Source organism: Emydura macquarii, unplaced genomic scaffold (genome assembly GCF_026122565.2).
Source record: "Emydura macquarii macquarii isolate MOO-44397 ecotype Brisbane River unplaced genomic scaffold, CSIRO-AGI_Emac_v2 contig_2734, whole genome shotgun sequence".
NCBI classification, from domain to species: Eukaryota; Metazoa; Chordata; order Testudines; family Chelidae; genus Emydura; species Emydura macquarii.
Window position 1 is genome coordinate 527,074 of NW_027132871.1, and position 15,635 is coordinate 542,708.

A 15,635-nucleotide genomic window follows, 5' to 3' on the forward strand; every position below is an offset into this window, starting at 1 on the left:
CTGAGCCCATCTAATATCCTAAGGGGCTCAACGGGGACCCTGGTGCAGAACACTTCATGGTTTCAGTGGGAGCTCAGCGCGTGGAGGGACTATGGGTTTGGACTATGGGTTTGGATCAGGCGTTTAATGATCAGTGGAAACTGTGAGGCCCTTATTCCATGAAACCGGGGGAAGTTTTCTATGTTCTCTTCCCAAGAAACTGCACTGATGTCTCTCATGGGCCCAATCCTGAGACACCCTCCCCGCCATGTGATTGACCTTACTCATGGAAGTTGTCCTAGTGAGGACAAGTGAAATCATGTAAGTAGTTATGTGTAGAGGCACTGGTATGAATTTTTGAAGGCCTAGGCCACTGCCCTGAAATGTACGGGGTACTCCTATAGCGGTAAACCCCCTGGAACTGTCCGGCTGGTGGATGGCAGGCCTGGGATGCCCAGAATGGAGCCTCCCCTAAGTATTTACAGGTAGTCGCTTGTGTGTCTGATGCCTATTGCTGGCCCTGTCAGTTAACAGTTACTCACTTGAGCAAAGGATGAGGCCTTTAGGACAGCATTAGGTTAAGGATCAGAAAGTGTAACTGAGCTCTGTAAAGCTGCAACATTTTCTCTTTCAGCACTCGTGATGGTTTAAAAGGAGAGTTAACTTGCAAGAAGTTATTAGGGTACAGCTGCTTGAAGTATAGAAGCAGTTGTTTCCACACAACTTTGAACAGTCAATCAATAGCTATTCTAATGGAATGCAGCCAGCCGTAAATCTGAAATAGAGACTAAGGCCTGGTCTACACTAGAGACTTTTGTTGACCAAAGTCAGCTTTTTGCAGCAAACAGTAGTGGTGTACACACTGCAATCACCCCCTCCACCACCCCAACGTCCCTGATTTTGTGACAAAATAAAACTACCTCAACAAGAGGCATAGAAATTTTTGCGCCAAACTTTTAGCGACAAAGCATCAGTGTAGACACCGCTTGGTTATGTCATGGTAAATGGACTCCAAGAAGTGTCCCATAATGCTCATCCTGACCACTCTGGCTGTCAGTTTGAACTCTGTTGCCCTGCAGTCATTCGCCCTTCTCCCTTTAAAGTCCCAAGAATTTTTGAAATTCTACTTCCTGCTTGGTCGGCGTGGAGAACTCACATTGCATCTTCCCAGCTGACTATGGTGGCTCCACGCCCCAAATGCTTTCCCGCTTGGAGCACACCAGAGCCTCTGGATCTGATCAGTATTTGGGGAGAGGAGGCTGTACAGTCCCAGATCCACTCCAGCCGAAGGAGCTATGCTATCTATGGTCAAATTTCATTTTTAATGGCCGAGAAGGGATATGAACGGGACACACTGCAGTGCTGTGCGAAAAATCAAGAAGCTGCGGCCGGGGTACCAAAGGGCTAGGGAATCAAACCGTTGTTCTGGTGGAAAGCTGAAGACCTGCCACTTCTATAAGGAGCTGGAAGCCATCCTTTCAGTGTCCCCACATCCACCGCTAAGAGAGGCAGCTGACACTGGAGTCAACCCCAATGAAGAAGTCATGGACAAGGAGGCAGAGTTGGAGGACAATGTGAAGCAGGATACCGGGTCATTTGAGGTTGTGGGGAGCCAGGACCTCTTCTCTACCCAGGAGGGTTTGAGCCAGTCCCAGCCCTCCAGCTCTGGTGTGCAGCATGCAGGAGAGCGGAGCTCGTGTAAGTGATATTTTTGAGCTGATGCTCTTGGTCACATGAGGTACAGCTGTCCTTTGCTTTGTTGCATTATCCAGCTGGTTGAAGGGATAGAAATGCACAAGAGTATCTATGTTTGCATGTGCTTCCCATTCCCCTGTTCAGCTAGGCAGTGCTGCAGAAAAATGTGTTAATGCAAACCGAGATTCTACGGGAATCCGCCAGAGAGATCTCTAGGAAACTTTCCTAAAGGTACTCACCAATCCTCTGCTGGAGATTCCTCAGCAGAGCTGCTTTGTTTCTTTTCCTGTTGTATGAAACTTTCCTGTGCCAAATTGGCAATCACTTGTGCAGGGACCAAAGTAGGACACAGGTGAGCAGCATAGGGATCAGGTCTGAACCTGCTTGCATGCAGGAGATGCACCCTAGCATGCCTGGTTACTCTCAGGAGTGAGAGATTGGCTTCTATAGCCCCCGCCTATGGAAAATAGGGACAACATTTTAAATTGTGTGACCATCTACCTCCATCAACACCCCAAACAACCATCCAGCACCTTTTGCCCAGCTTGAGTGCCCCCTATTCCATGCACAACTCACCATGCCCTGGGCAATCGTCGAGCTGTGCACTTGCCAGGGGACAGTGAGAAAGGGATGTGTTTTACAGTAATGCATCAATGCTGTTGTTGCACTCACAATAATGCTTCTGTTCATTGTTTATTATGCTTCTACAGCTGTGCCCTTGAGGGAATCACCCCCCTCCCTACCCCCCATACACACACACACACCTGCTGAGCGCCTGCAGCTGATAAGGAAATGACAACAGAGACCCAAAGAGGAGATGTTCCAGAAACTTCTTCAGTCCTCTGAGGTAGAAAAAAGAAAAAGGGCATGGAGAAATACTACATCTGAAAATCAGAAAATTGATAGGCAGGAGAGGAGGAAAAACCAGGAGCAAGTGATAGCAGGTCATGAGCACATAACAAACGCCATGGATGAGCAAACAGAGCTCCTAAAATCACTCATAACGCTGCAGACTGAAATCATGCGTGCCCACTCCCCAGTTGCAACCAATACAGAACTGCTTTCCATGTCCTTTGCAAACTCCACCCACACATTCCTATCAAACTCCTGGCCCGTCTCGGTACCCTGTTCACTCCACCTCTTAGGACAGCTTCCAGCACAATAGCTCGACTTACACCCAGCTGTCATAGCTCACACTGCCCCTCACAGCTTTCTCTCCTCCAGCCCAGGTTTTCGTGTGTGTTGTGAATAATTGTTATTCAATAAAGACATACTCTGTGCAGAATAAGCAATCTTATTGTCTTTTGCTCGTGGTGGTGGTTCCTCACAATGATACACAATGCAAACCGGATATCAGTCATAGCATAGCACAGTGCTGCTTACAAATATAACTTATTCGTGCTCATTGTCAAAGTATTTCCTCAAGGCCTCCCTGATTCAAATGGCACCCCATTTTGCCCCTTAATAGCCCTGACTTCTGGTTGTTCATATTCAGCTGCAAGGCAATCTCCCTCTGCGCTCCACCCAGGGGGAAACCTTTCACCCTTAGCTTCACAAATATTATGGAGCACACAGCACGCGACTATAACCAGGGGAATATTTTCCTCATTTAGGTCTAACCTGCCATATAGGCATAACTAGTGAGCTTTTAATCTGCCAAATGCACATTCAATGGCCATTTGGCACCTGCTCAGCCTGTCATTGAAGCGTTCCGGGTTGTCTGTATAAGCCTTCATCAGTCAGGACAGTAAGGGATAGGCTGGGTCTCCCAGGATCACTATGGACATTTCAACATCCCCCATTGGAATCTTTTGTTCTGCAAAGAAAGTCCCTGCTTGTAGCTTTCTGTACAGGCCAGTGTTCCTGAAGATGTGCGTGTCATGCACCTTCCCTAAGAAACCTGCATTTATGTCAGTGAAATGCCCACAGTGATCCACAATCGCCTGCAGTATCATATTGATGCACTCTATTGCAAGACGGTCCGAAGCCAAAATTAGAATATACATGCCACCTATCGCTCCACCGCAGGTAGGGAATCCCATTGCTGCAAAACCATCCACTATTTCACGCACATTTCCAAGACTCACAGTCCTTCATAGCAGAATGCAATTAATGGCCCTGCACATTTGCAAAAACACACCACCAACGGTGGACTTCCATACTACAAACTGATTAGCGACTGACCATTAGCAGTCTGGAATTGCCAGCTTCCACACAGCAATCACCACATGCTTCTCCACTGAGAGGGCAGCTCTCATTCTGATGTCCTTGCGCCACAGGGTAGGGGTTAGTTCTGCACAGAGTTCTGTGAAGGTAGCTTTGCACATTCGAAAGTTCTGCGGCCACTTTTCGTCATCCCAGACCTGCATAACGATGTGATCCTACCACTCAGTGGTTGTTTCTCGCACCCAAAAGTGGCAGTGCACCGTGTGCAGATGCTCCAGGAATGCACACAGTAATCCAGCGTTGTTTGTTTGCTTGACACACAGCAAGTCAGACACTTCAGATTCCAGTTCTGATTGGGAGCTCGTGATATACTGCATGACCAGCCTCGATGTGTTCAGAACACTGACAACCACAGTGGAGAACTGTGCAGAATCCATCCTTTCAGATAGAGATGGTAGGTTCTCAGGAAACTGGAGCTGTTGGAAAAATGCTACGAAACGCAATTGGAAACCCATGGAATGACGGGACGGAAATCACTGCATCATGGGATGTTGAGCCCATATCCATGATGCATGGCGATCTCCTCTGCCTTCCCCCAACTCCTAGTGGCACAAGGAGGCTGGTCCTGGCGGGAGTCACCAAGATCGGAGACCTCCTGGACTACGCCCGGGGGGACTGGGTTGATCCCCACACGCTGGCTCGGCGCATGGGGCTCTCCACCCTTCGTACCCCCCGGCGCGTACTCCAGGAGGTGAGGGCAGCCTTGTCCCCCGCTGCTCACGCCTACCTCGTGTGGGTCCTGGGAGAGAGTACTCCCCGCCCGCCCCTCAGCCCCGGCCCTCCGGCACTCTCCATTGGGCCCCGGCCCCGCGAGCCCGCTCGGCCCCCCCATCCCTACGCGCCAAGCCGGCTGCACGATTTGCAGCCGGTCCCCTTCCGAACTGCGCCGAGAGACCACTTTTACACGCTCGTGCTCCACACCCTTCACTTCCCCGCCCTCGTGTCCCGCCCTGACACCAAATGGCGGGACCTGCTGCCACCCATTGAGGGCGGGGACCCCCGGTGGGCCAGCCTGTACTCCACCTTGACCCCACGGCCCACCGGGGACATCAGTTGGCTGCTCCTGCATGGAGCCGTGAGCACGGGCGTGTTCTTGGCACGGTTCACCCCCCGTCCCGACACCTGTCCCTTTTGCGGCATGAGGGAGACCCTGGCGCACGCGTACCTGGAGTGCGCCAGGCTGCAGCCCCTCTTCCGGCTCCTCCAGAACCTCCTGCTGAGGTTCTGGCTGCACTTTTCCCCGCACTTGTTTATTTACGCACACCCCGTCTGTGGCCCCACAAAGTTGTGGGACCTCCTCGTCAACCTCCTCTTGGCCCTAGCCAAAGTCACCATCTTCAATACCAGGGAGGGGAGGTTGGCTGGGGAGGCGTCCTGCGACTGTGGGGCCTATTTCCGTTCCCTTCTCCGTTCACGTCTCCGGGCAGAGTTCTTCTGGGCGGCGTCCACCAGCTCCATGGACACCTTCCGGGAGCGGTGGGCGCTGTCCGGGGTTCTCTGCTCGGTGTCCCCTTCTGGTTCCCTCCTTTTATACCTTTGACCCTCACGCCCTTTCCTGTTTTTACATTTGTTGTCCCAAGTAATTAGTTGCTCTCTAGGTCTGGTGGCTCCTCTCCTTGGGCTGGGGGAGGGGCCTTGAGCAGTGGGCGGGCTCATGCCCGCCCACCCACCCTAATTTGCAAATAGGTGCACTGCTCTCAGTGTCGATGGTAGAGCATCAACTATAGACGCACTTCGGTGACACAATGAATGCTGTGTGGACAGGCACAAGCTTTGTAATTATAGCACTTTTTGATCATTGCTGTAACTTGAGTCGACAAAACTTTCTTGTGTAGACAAGGCCTAATTCACATCATATATTTTCCATATAAAGATTTGAAAAGGCCTGTTTTTTGGAGAGGATGGAAATCTGACAAGTTAGGAATGCGTCAGACTCATTCAGAAGGCCTCTAACTTGAGATGAGAAGCAAGGAGGAGGAGAGAATCTCTTTGAATTTGAGATGATTCATCAAGATTACCAAAACCCCCTTAGGCTCTTTCAGTGACCATTAACTATCTCCACAAATTTACATTTTTTCCAGGAAATGCTGTTCATCCATTCATGGAGGCGGAAAAGTTAAGTCCTCCTGTGGGTGAAGGTGAATGCCAAGTCCCTCTGGCCACTGGAAATTTTCCCTATGGGTTCTAGCTCTTGAGCGGAGCCAACAGAAATTCAGACTTTCCAGTTCAAAGGAAATTTCAAAATGTCCAATTCAGAACAAAAACAATTATTTTCTAAATTTCCTGTGAAGGGCAATTTCTGCAAAATTTCCGTTTCAGTAAAATTTCATTTTGGAATTGTGTTTTAGATTTTGGAATCTCATTTTGGCATTTTGAAATTGTTTTGAATTTTATTTTATGGGATTTTTCATTTTGATAATAGTGCATTATAGTCTCAATTACTCCTCAGATGCTATTATGACATCATATAATAGTTTAATATTCTATGTTTATTTTATTTTTAAAAATAGTAAGGGAAGCTGCTACAGTACTTAGTACAGATTGAAATAACTTTTCTAGATCAAGTGTGTCCTGTTTGTGTTGTAATAAAACAGTTTGACACTTTGTGTATCATATTATGTACTACCACTTCTACTGATGTGATGAACATAAAAATAAAATATTAAAATGATAAAACCCATAAAATAAAATTCTAAATTAAATTTTTGAAATTCTAAAATGATATTGTACATTTTTCTGAAACTAAAAAAAATATTTTGATTAAAATTTTCTAACCAGCTGTGCTCTTGAGGCAGGAATAATATGACCAATCCTCCTCACAATGAGTGTGAAAAGTCTTTCCTCTTGTGTTTTCAAAACTTGTATCTCAGCCTTGTCAGTGCTGAAGTTAGACTATCAGATGCATTCATCCAAGATCCATGTTAGATATTGTTGAGTCTGGAGAAATATCCAAGGAATACCCCAAAGGAGAATGAGGGCAAGATCGGATTTAGGGGCATATGACCCAAGCAACTGTCTGGGTTGCTGGGCTTGGGAGGGCACTGGGCTCGGGGTGCTGTTTTTGTTGTTAGTGACAAAAGGGAAAATAGAATGTTTGAAGTAAAATTTTTCAGGTATTCCATATGTGGATTCGTTTTTCATGAGCCTTCTAGAATGTTCCAGACCTTTGTAGAATCGTCCCTGAGCCTTCTAAATTTTCTGAGAACTACATTTTCCTCAAACTTCTTGTTTTCAGCCATGCTGTCGTCGGTATATAAGGCAGGGGAGAGGAGCGTTGCCAGTCAGTCAATGAGATATAAGAATGAAGTGAAGTGAAAGCCCAGCTGTGATATTGTGAACCTTGTTTTATTGTGCAATTGTGAAAGTGTACTTGTGTTTTAAGGCTGAAGAGTGTAAGTAATGACTAATAAAGGACATATTTAATGAGACACCAGAGATATCTGTCAAACCCCTATATATGTAACAATATAAAAGTTACTGTTACTTCTTTTGCCATAGTTAACACAATGTTTGATTAATTTCTAAGAGTGCAGACCACAGACTTTTGCTCTCCCTAATACTGTTTCCCACCATAGAAAATAAAAGATGCCTCCAAGAAGCCTTCAAGAGTTCAGTATAGGAAGTGAAAAGCTCAGCTGAAATCTAGTTTGGAAAAGGGGCAAATTTGATGAGAAAATATCTGAAACAGAACTACATCGACTGGGCTTTAGGCAGTAGCAATTGTCCCAGTGCTGGAGAAATTGAGGAGCAAAGTGTAAATGATGGAAGTCCTATTACTAAGGAAGTAGCAGATTTACCTGAAGATACGGAATGGAAATGTGAGGAAAGTGATGGAGAATTATCCAGTTTTCCTGGTGGTGTAAAAGAGAGTGATGATAAAGAGGAATATGGCTCACATGAAAAGGAGAGTAATGACAAAGAAAAATCTGGTTTACATGTAAAGGAGAGAAATTATAAAGAAGAATCAGCCTCGGATGATGACAGAAACAGCAGTGAGAAAAACTGCACACCACAAATCGATACATCAGGTCCTGCTTTATGGCCAGTAATCCTAAACTCTGCCGATATTGATCATACAGTTTTGAACAGGCTGGGCAAAAATAGAGGATATGAAGTTTCCAGTAAGTGAGCAAAAGTGACACTTCTCAAAGTCACACTGCAAAAGAAGGCTCAAGAATGGTGAGAAACTGAATTGACATTGGCTAGTTTACTCAAAATCAACTGACAAAAGTGTTCGGTTTTTGTTGCAAAATATTTTACAAGAATGCCAAATCGTTGCTTGTGCTTTCTGGGTACAATTACTGGCAGCTGATGCTCTGAAACAACATGAAAAGTCACCTAGCCATTTTATGGCCTACTCCAAATGGATGGAGATTGAGTCCAGGCTCAAGCTGAATAAATGCATAGACAGAGAAAACCAGTGCATTATTAATGTAGAAATCCAGCATTGGAGGAATGTGCTCAAGCATCTGATCCCAATTACCCTCTTCCTTGCAAAGAATAATTTGACTTTCTGGGACTTGTCGGATAAGTTGTTCACTGAATATAACAGTAGTTTCCTCAATTTGATAGAGCTCCTTCGGAAATACAATGATGTCATGTGTGAGCATCTATGTCGAGTAGTTCGTAAAAAAGCTATGGACCATTATTGCAGCAAAACAATTCAAAATGAATTGATTGACCTTATGACAAAATAGTTGTTTGATAACATGTTGATGCGGCTTGGCAAAGCGAAGTATTATGCCAAAATAATGAACTGCACTACTACTGACATTAGTCACAGAGAAAAGATGTCACAGTAAGATTTGATTATGACAAGGATGGCTGTACCCAAGTAAAGGAACTTTTTATCTGTTTCCAGTCTTTTGGCAATTCTACTGGAAAAGGCCTAACAAAACTGTTTATGGATGTTTTGAATGATAATAAAATAAAGCTTCAGGATTGCCACAGTCAAGGCTACAACAATGGCGCAAACATGAGGGGAAGAAATGGTGGCATCCAGACAAGGATTCTTGTGCTGAATCCAAGAGCTTTATTCGTGCCTTGGGGCTGCCATTCCCTCAACCTGGTTGTGTAATGTCATCTTCTTTAAATTCTTCGGAGTACTGCAAAGGATATACGTCTGATTTTCAGCATCAACTATCAGGTGAAAGATCCTCACGGACAATGCTATAGATCTGACTGTGAAGCTGCTAAATGCATCAAAGTCTTGAAATGGGCTACAAATATAATAAAAAATAAGGTATTCGAAAGTTAAATAAACAGGTGTGGGGGGGAGCCAAAGACACTCCTTGTTTGGGAATGGGCAAGAAGAACGATCACCAGAATTAAGCCTTGGGAAGAAAACTCAGGATAGCTTCTTGCGCCAATCAAGTAGAATTAATTAATGATTCAGGATAAAGGTGTCTCTGCTTAGGTCATAGGAAGTGACAATCTGGCTCAAAACTACAATTGTACTAGATATCAAAATGCATGTCCTTTAATAGATACATAAAAGTTATATCTCATGGTTTATATTCATAATCTGCTCACTAATGGGATATCTTATGATTCTCATATATTTAATGGTGGCTCAACCTCATAATCTGCTTTCATCAGCTTGATACTGACCTCCAGGATGATGCTCAAGAGTTTATTTCCATTATCCACCATTTTGTACCATTCACTCTACCTGTACAAAAAAGTGACACAGGGAAATTCCTTTGTTTACTTTAGGTGTTCAGATTCACAAATAAAAAAGGTACTTGGTGCCTCTTTCCCCAGATTTTTCTAAAATGGAGCTCTTGCTTTACATTTTAATAACAGATGAGAAGGTAGTTGGAAAGCTGCCTCTATCACAAGAAGCAGAGAAGTAGTCAGGTAGTCCAGAAGAGAGCCAAAAAGATGGCTAGGTATGTGACGCTGACAGGCCAGCAAGTCAGAGCCATAGGCCAATTCACTTGTGTGTGAATATCAAAGAAATGTTAAGAGTACTTGTATGCATAAACTAATTCACTGTGTTAAGTGGTATTGTCTTCACTTATCTATAATCTGTTCATTGCTATCACATTACATTAGATAACCATAGATGAAAGTGTGTTAGTGTTAAAATGAGATGTTTGATGTGTAAACTTCATGAAAACTAATGAAAGATTGTTGTTTGCTGTTACATTACATTTATTCCTCAAAGAAACCTTGTGAAGTGTTAGTGAAGAACTTAATTGTTGTAACAAGAAATGCTAACTTCAAAGCAAGGGCCATTGTGTTCAACAAAAGGAACTTCAGGCTCAGTCTGCATTTCCTATTCATCAAAACCCATTTGGCTGAAGACACGGTTCAGATGGTTTTCTGAAGACGCTATAAAATGGATTTCAAGCAATGATCCTCTCTCTCTCACTGTTCGGATTCTTACAAGGAAGATACCAAATGCAAAGTGGATATCCCCAGAACCATCCCAGTTCCCTGAAAAAGACTTCTGGGAAACAGAGAAATTACTATCATTTTGAACTCACAAACTTTGACTTACCTGCTTAAACCTCTCAATAACTCATTTATTTCTCTTAGCTAATAAATCTTGAATTAGTTTACTAGAGAATTGGCTGCTAGCATGGTCTTTGGTATGATCCAGAGTACCAATTGATCTGGGTGTAAGTGACTGATCCTTTGGGATTGGGAGTTACCTAATGTGATGTGATACTTGGCATAGTGACCATTATCACAAAGTCCATTTTGTCTAGGTGGCAGGATAGGCTGGAGTGCCTAAAGGGACTGTCTGGGACTCTATGGTAAGACTGGTGTAGTGATCCAGGAGTGCAGAATTATTACTGGCTTGGTGAAATCTAATTATAGAATACACCATCTTGGGGTGTCCGCCCTGTTTTCTCACAGTCTGACCTGAGATTGGCACTCTCAGTTGTGAGCCACACCAAACAGCCTGACAAGGTCAAACAGACATCAGATTTCCTAGAAGCTAATCTAGCAGCAAGACAGCTCTCTAACAGCCAGGAGAGAAGCCAACTGTAGTCAATCCAAAACCAGTAGGGAGCTGTTCTGCACAACACCTGAACAAGAGGCTGACATCAGCCAAGATATTTCGCTAGTCAGGAATGTGCAGCTGGACTGGGAGACTGACTCCAGCTTATGTGTAAACCCACCTGCCTGCAGCAATCAGAACCGTCCAAGCAACCCACAACGGATTGTCTAATTGTGTACTGAACCGGAGCTTTTTGAACGTGACTGTTCAGAGACGGCAACAATGAAGTTGGCTGTTATCTTTAAAGATTATGGGCCTGATTCTAGTCTCGTGCTGGTGTAATCACCACATCTGTGTAAAACTAGAAGAGGAATATAAAACAGGCCCTATATAACCTATAATAATGAAAATAAATCCAACGCTGACTGAATTTAGTTGCATAAGATTTTACCAAACGCAGGCTATTGTGGTGAAGACTTGGGTTTAGAGTGAAACGGTGCTGCCTTACTTAGAGCAAATAGTACCATTTCCTTCTACAGAACTACCTGCACAGTGAGATGCCAATTACCATGAGAGAGTGTGGTATGACTTAGCCTTTGAAGAGCCTTTGTTTTTTTCACTGGGGGGAACTGCTTCATAGACTCCTGAGTGTAAAAGTCTCTTTATGGGGTTTATTATTTTTAAAGTGTGCTAAGTTGGCATTTAAAACTGTTACAGACAGGGATGTGACTACCTTGAACATTTCCTCATTGAAGTTTTAGGGCCAGATTTTCAGAAGCACTTAGCATCTAAAGAAGCAGATAGGTGCGTTTGACAATCTCACTAGATGCCTAAGCATGGCAGGCATCTAATTTCCATTAAAATCAATAGATGTTCGGTGCCTGTCCGCATATGATGGCACATAAATTGTACCTTTGAATATTTGGCCCTTGCTGCCCATTTTATGTGAGTGTGTGGGGGGAGGGGGAGGGAGGGAACATACAGTGCATCCTCCAGAGGTGGCTCTTCCACTAATGGCCCTTCCAGGTATGAACTTTGCTCCCTATGGCCCTCTGCCTCAACCTCTCCCTTTTCCTCCAAGCATGACAGCAAACTTCCTGGAGTCTTCTCATGTGATTGATCTGGTTTGCACAATTTTCAAAGCACCTTGGTGGGGGAGAAAAAGGACTTTAATGCTAATCATTTTTCAATTCTGAGTTTTGAAAGGAGCTTAACATTAACATGGCTTAGCAATCCTTTCCTTGTTTATGCACCAAGATCAGGGGGCAATGCCAACAGAGTGCTAAGAATATGGTTTGCTGGTTAATTTGTATCCCATTGTTTATGCCTTCAGCCCTGCTGCTTTTTATAACTGTTTGGTAGTAGGCTAACCAACTCGATTTGAAAGAAACAACCTTCATGTGGGGTAATGTTATTACTGCCCCTTCCACCATGCAAGTGCTTTCAAAATGTGCCCCAATGAAAGAGCTATCTATTATACTGTATTTTACAGTAAAATAGCCAAGTCCCTGGCAAAAGGAACCTCTAGTATAATCAGCAAGCAGCTGAGAGAAGCAGCCTGTCACAGTGAAATCTGCCTGTCAGGCACACTTAGTGCTGCACTAAAAACAATGTTATCATAAGCATCAGCTATGAAGGCACCAGAAGGCTCAAATGCCCCATCCTGAAACACAGGTTGGAGCTGACACCCATGCCTCCTGGAGATCAAAATTGAGTAGTTTTAGATTTTGAAGTTTCCATATAGGCTTCTGATTAGTGGATGCAGTGTGGTCCAGTGGATAGGGCAGAGAGGAGTGGGAGTCAGAAGACTTCACTTTTATTCCTGGCTCTAACCTTGGTTTACTGTATGATTGTAGGCAAGCCAATTAATTCCTTGTTTTTCCAGTGTAACATAGCGTGAAATCCTGGTCCCCCTGAAGTCAATGGCAAAACTCCCATTTACATCAATAGGATCAAGCTTTCACACATAATTTCTTTTATAGAGTGCTTTGAAATCTATGGATGAAAATCATTACATAAACATGTGAGTGCTATACACTGCATGAGCTAGGCTGCAAGAAGTTCCTATTCATCAATGACAGATTCAGCACTGACTATACTATTCAGTGGGGTCAGTGGGTGGGGAGGAGAACTCAAAATTACAAAGACAGATCAGAGACGTTGATGGAAACATAAAATGAACAGAGAAAAGAAAGTGAACAGAAATGTGAGATTAAAAAAAAAAAAAACAAGGGAGAGAAAAGAAAAAAAGTCAGTGTAGTGGGGCAGAAATTTTTAATACAAAGAAATATGATGGGGGTATGAAGGAAAGCGCAGTTTAGGAGGCAAATGAGTACTTCTTCATTTCCTGGTGCTTACACCACGAGGTCATAAAGATAGCTAAAAAAATCATTTTCTGCTGCTTTAGGATATGTGCTGCACTCTGTGTATGGAGGTACATTATAAAGGTAAATAACCCCAAATATGCAATAATTAATGTGTATATGTATAATCAAGTTAGAGAATAATGACGCCACTGCAAATAATTCTAGCATCTTTAACCTGCTTCTAGCCAATATGCCTTGAAATTATCAATCATATATATTAAACACCTCCCCAATTTATCATAAATGAATAATAATGGCTTTTAAGTTAAAGCTAAAAGACAGGGTTTGAAATCAAACAATTATGAAGATGATAAAAAAACCTAATTAGATACATTAAACAAGTAGCCCCATTAAACCCCCTACTCAATCTGTCTCATTCAGTTCCAAAAATATTTGCAATTCCTATACATGTTGAAAAGTTATTTCTTGGACACTGCATTCTAATCAGAGTTGTATGCAAAAAAGCAAACACTGGAAAAATGGTTCAGCACCAGTTCATATATGTATGTGTACACACACACACACACACACACACACTTCTTAATGACTCCATTTTTTCATGGTTTAGCTTTGAATTATTTGCCCAACCCTTCTTAAAACACCTCCAATAATATTGGCTCTACCTAGCTGCTTTGTGATAGCTCATACAAAGACAACCTACAAATGAGTAACATGCCTAGCACTCAGTGTCATTGTGCTGGCACGTGACATTATATTATGATGTAAATGCACTGTGGTCCAAGCACATAATATATCAACTGTGTAATATGTGTAAAAATGATTCCAATAACAGAATATAAATAAATTTGATGTGATCTTAATGATATACAATTTAAATGTCACATTTGCTAGGAAATTAGAGACTGAAGACAGTGACCTTTGCATGGTGCCCAAATTGTCCTCAGGCACATTATTTCTATATGCATTTATTATTGCATTGTGTTACATAGCATCATTGAAACACTATAAGCCCATCATCTATTTTTAATTCTTCTTTTTGAACGTATTGTACAAAATGATGCAGCCCAAGTATTATGCCACAGGAACACAAGATCATCTACAAACAATGCAATTTACCAGCACGCATGACAATCTAATCAGAGAAATAGTTCCAGAGGGGTAGCCGTGTTAGTCTGTATACAGCAAAAACAACGAGAGTTCTGTGGCACTTTAAAGACTAACTAATTTAATATTTGCAGGCATAAGCTTTCGAGAGACTTCAGCTCTCTTCTTCAGATGCAGTAATACAGAAAATGGGTAACACAGAGGCATCTTATAGATATCCAGGTGCATTGAGAACAATGGGGGAGGTGGAGTGACTACCTTGCACCCTAAGAGCCATGAGCATTTGAGACACATTGATCCTAAGCATGGTGGGATTCATTGTACTCAAGTCTGATGAAGTCAAATCAGATATAATGAGCAGTTTAACAAGTTCTTTTTCTCCATTTATTCTGTCAGATTCAAAGGCCAAATGCTTTATTCCCACGCATAGCACAAACGGCTAAGTTGTATGCTGAGAATCTCTGCTGGGACTGAGGAGGGGAGGGGGACAAGCCTTCAGCCCACAGAGTAGCAGCAGAGCCACTCCGTACTCCCGCCTGCAGTCTTCCAACTGTGTAGTAACCCACGTGAGCAGTGCGCTCCCTTCACAGAGGAGACTGGCCAGTGGATACACAGAGTCAAGGAATCACTGCCCTGACCTTCTTAACTAGTGCGTTCATTGGAGAACCTCACAATTCTCAGGGAGTCAGATCACCTGTGCCTGTGCGCAGACTGAGGCTTCTCTGATCCAGCACCAAAGGAAGACTGAAAAGTCAGCCTGTGAGCATGAGTGGATCTCAGTGCTATTCTATACTTGCAATGGAATGAATAGCAATCTGGCCCCTCCCCTATCACTCTATAAGACTGTGCTGAAGACACTACATATCTCCAAAGTAGAGCCTCTCCTTTCCTCCTATACTCTGCTGCATATGCCATTGGGCTTCTGGACAGGAGGGGAGAGGAGAAAGGTATTCAACATAAAAGTCCCCCCCCCCCTTTTTAACCAAATAAGAGAGTGGATTTAATTGGTGAGACAGTCTCTAATGATCAACCATTGTGATTATATAGCAGTTTCAGAGAGAGAGGCTGATTTGCAAATAAGTGACCTATATAAATAAGTATTCCATGTGTTCTATCTGAGGCAGCAAAAAACAAAACAAACCCCCTCCCAAAAACATGAAGCTGAAAATTGCAGCCCTCACACATACTGTATGCTCACTATTGTTACTAACTGTTGACTATCTGAACAGCATACATCTCAGGTCTGAGGGTATGGACTATGCACAGAATACTTTAGAGTGAAGATATTTTTGTGTGTGATAAAATGAAACTAAAAGTAGGAACTATTAAAATATAGAACTCCATTTTGAATG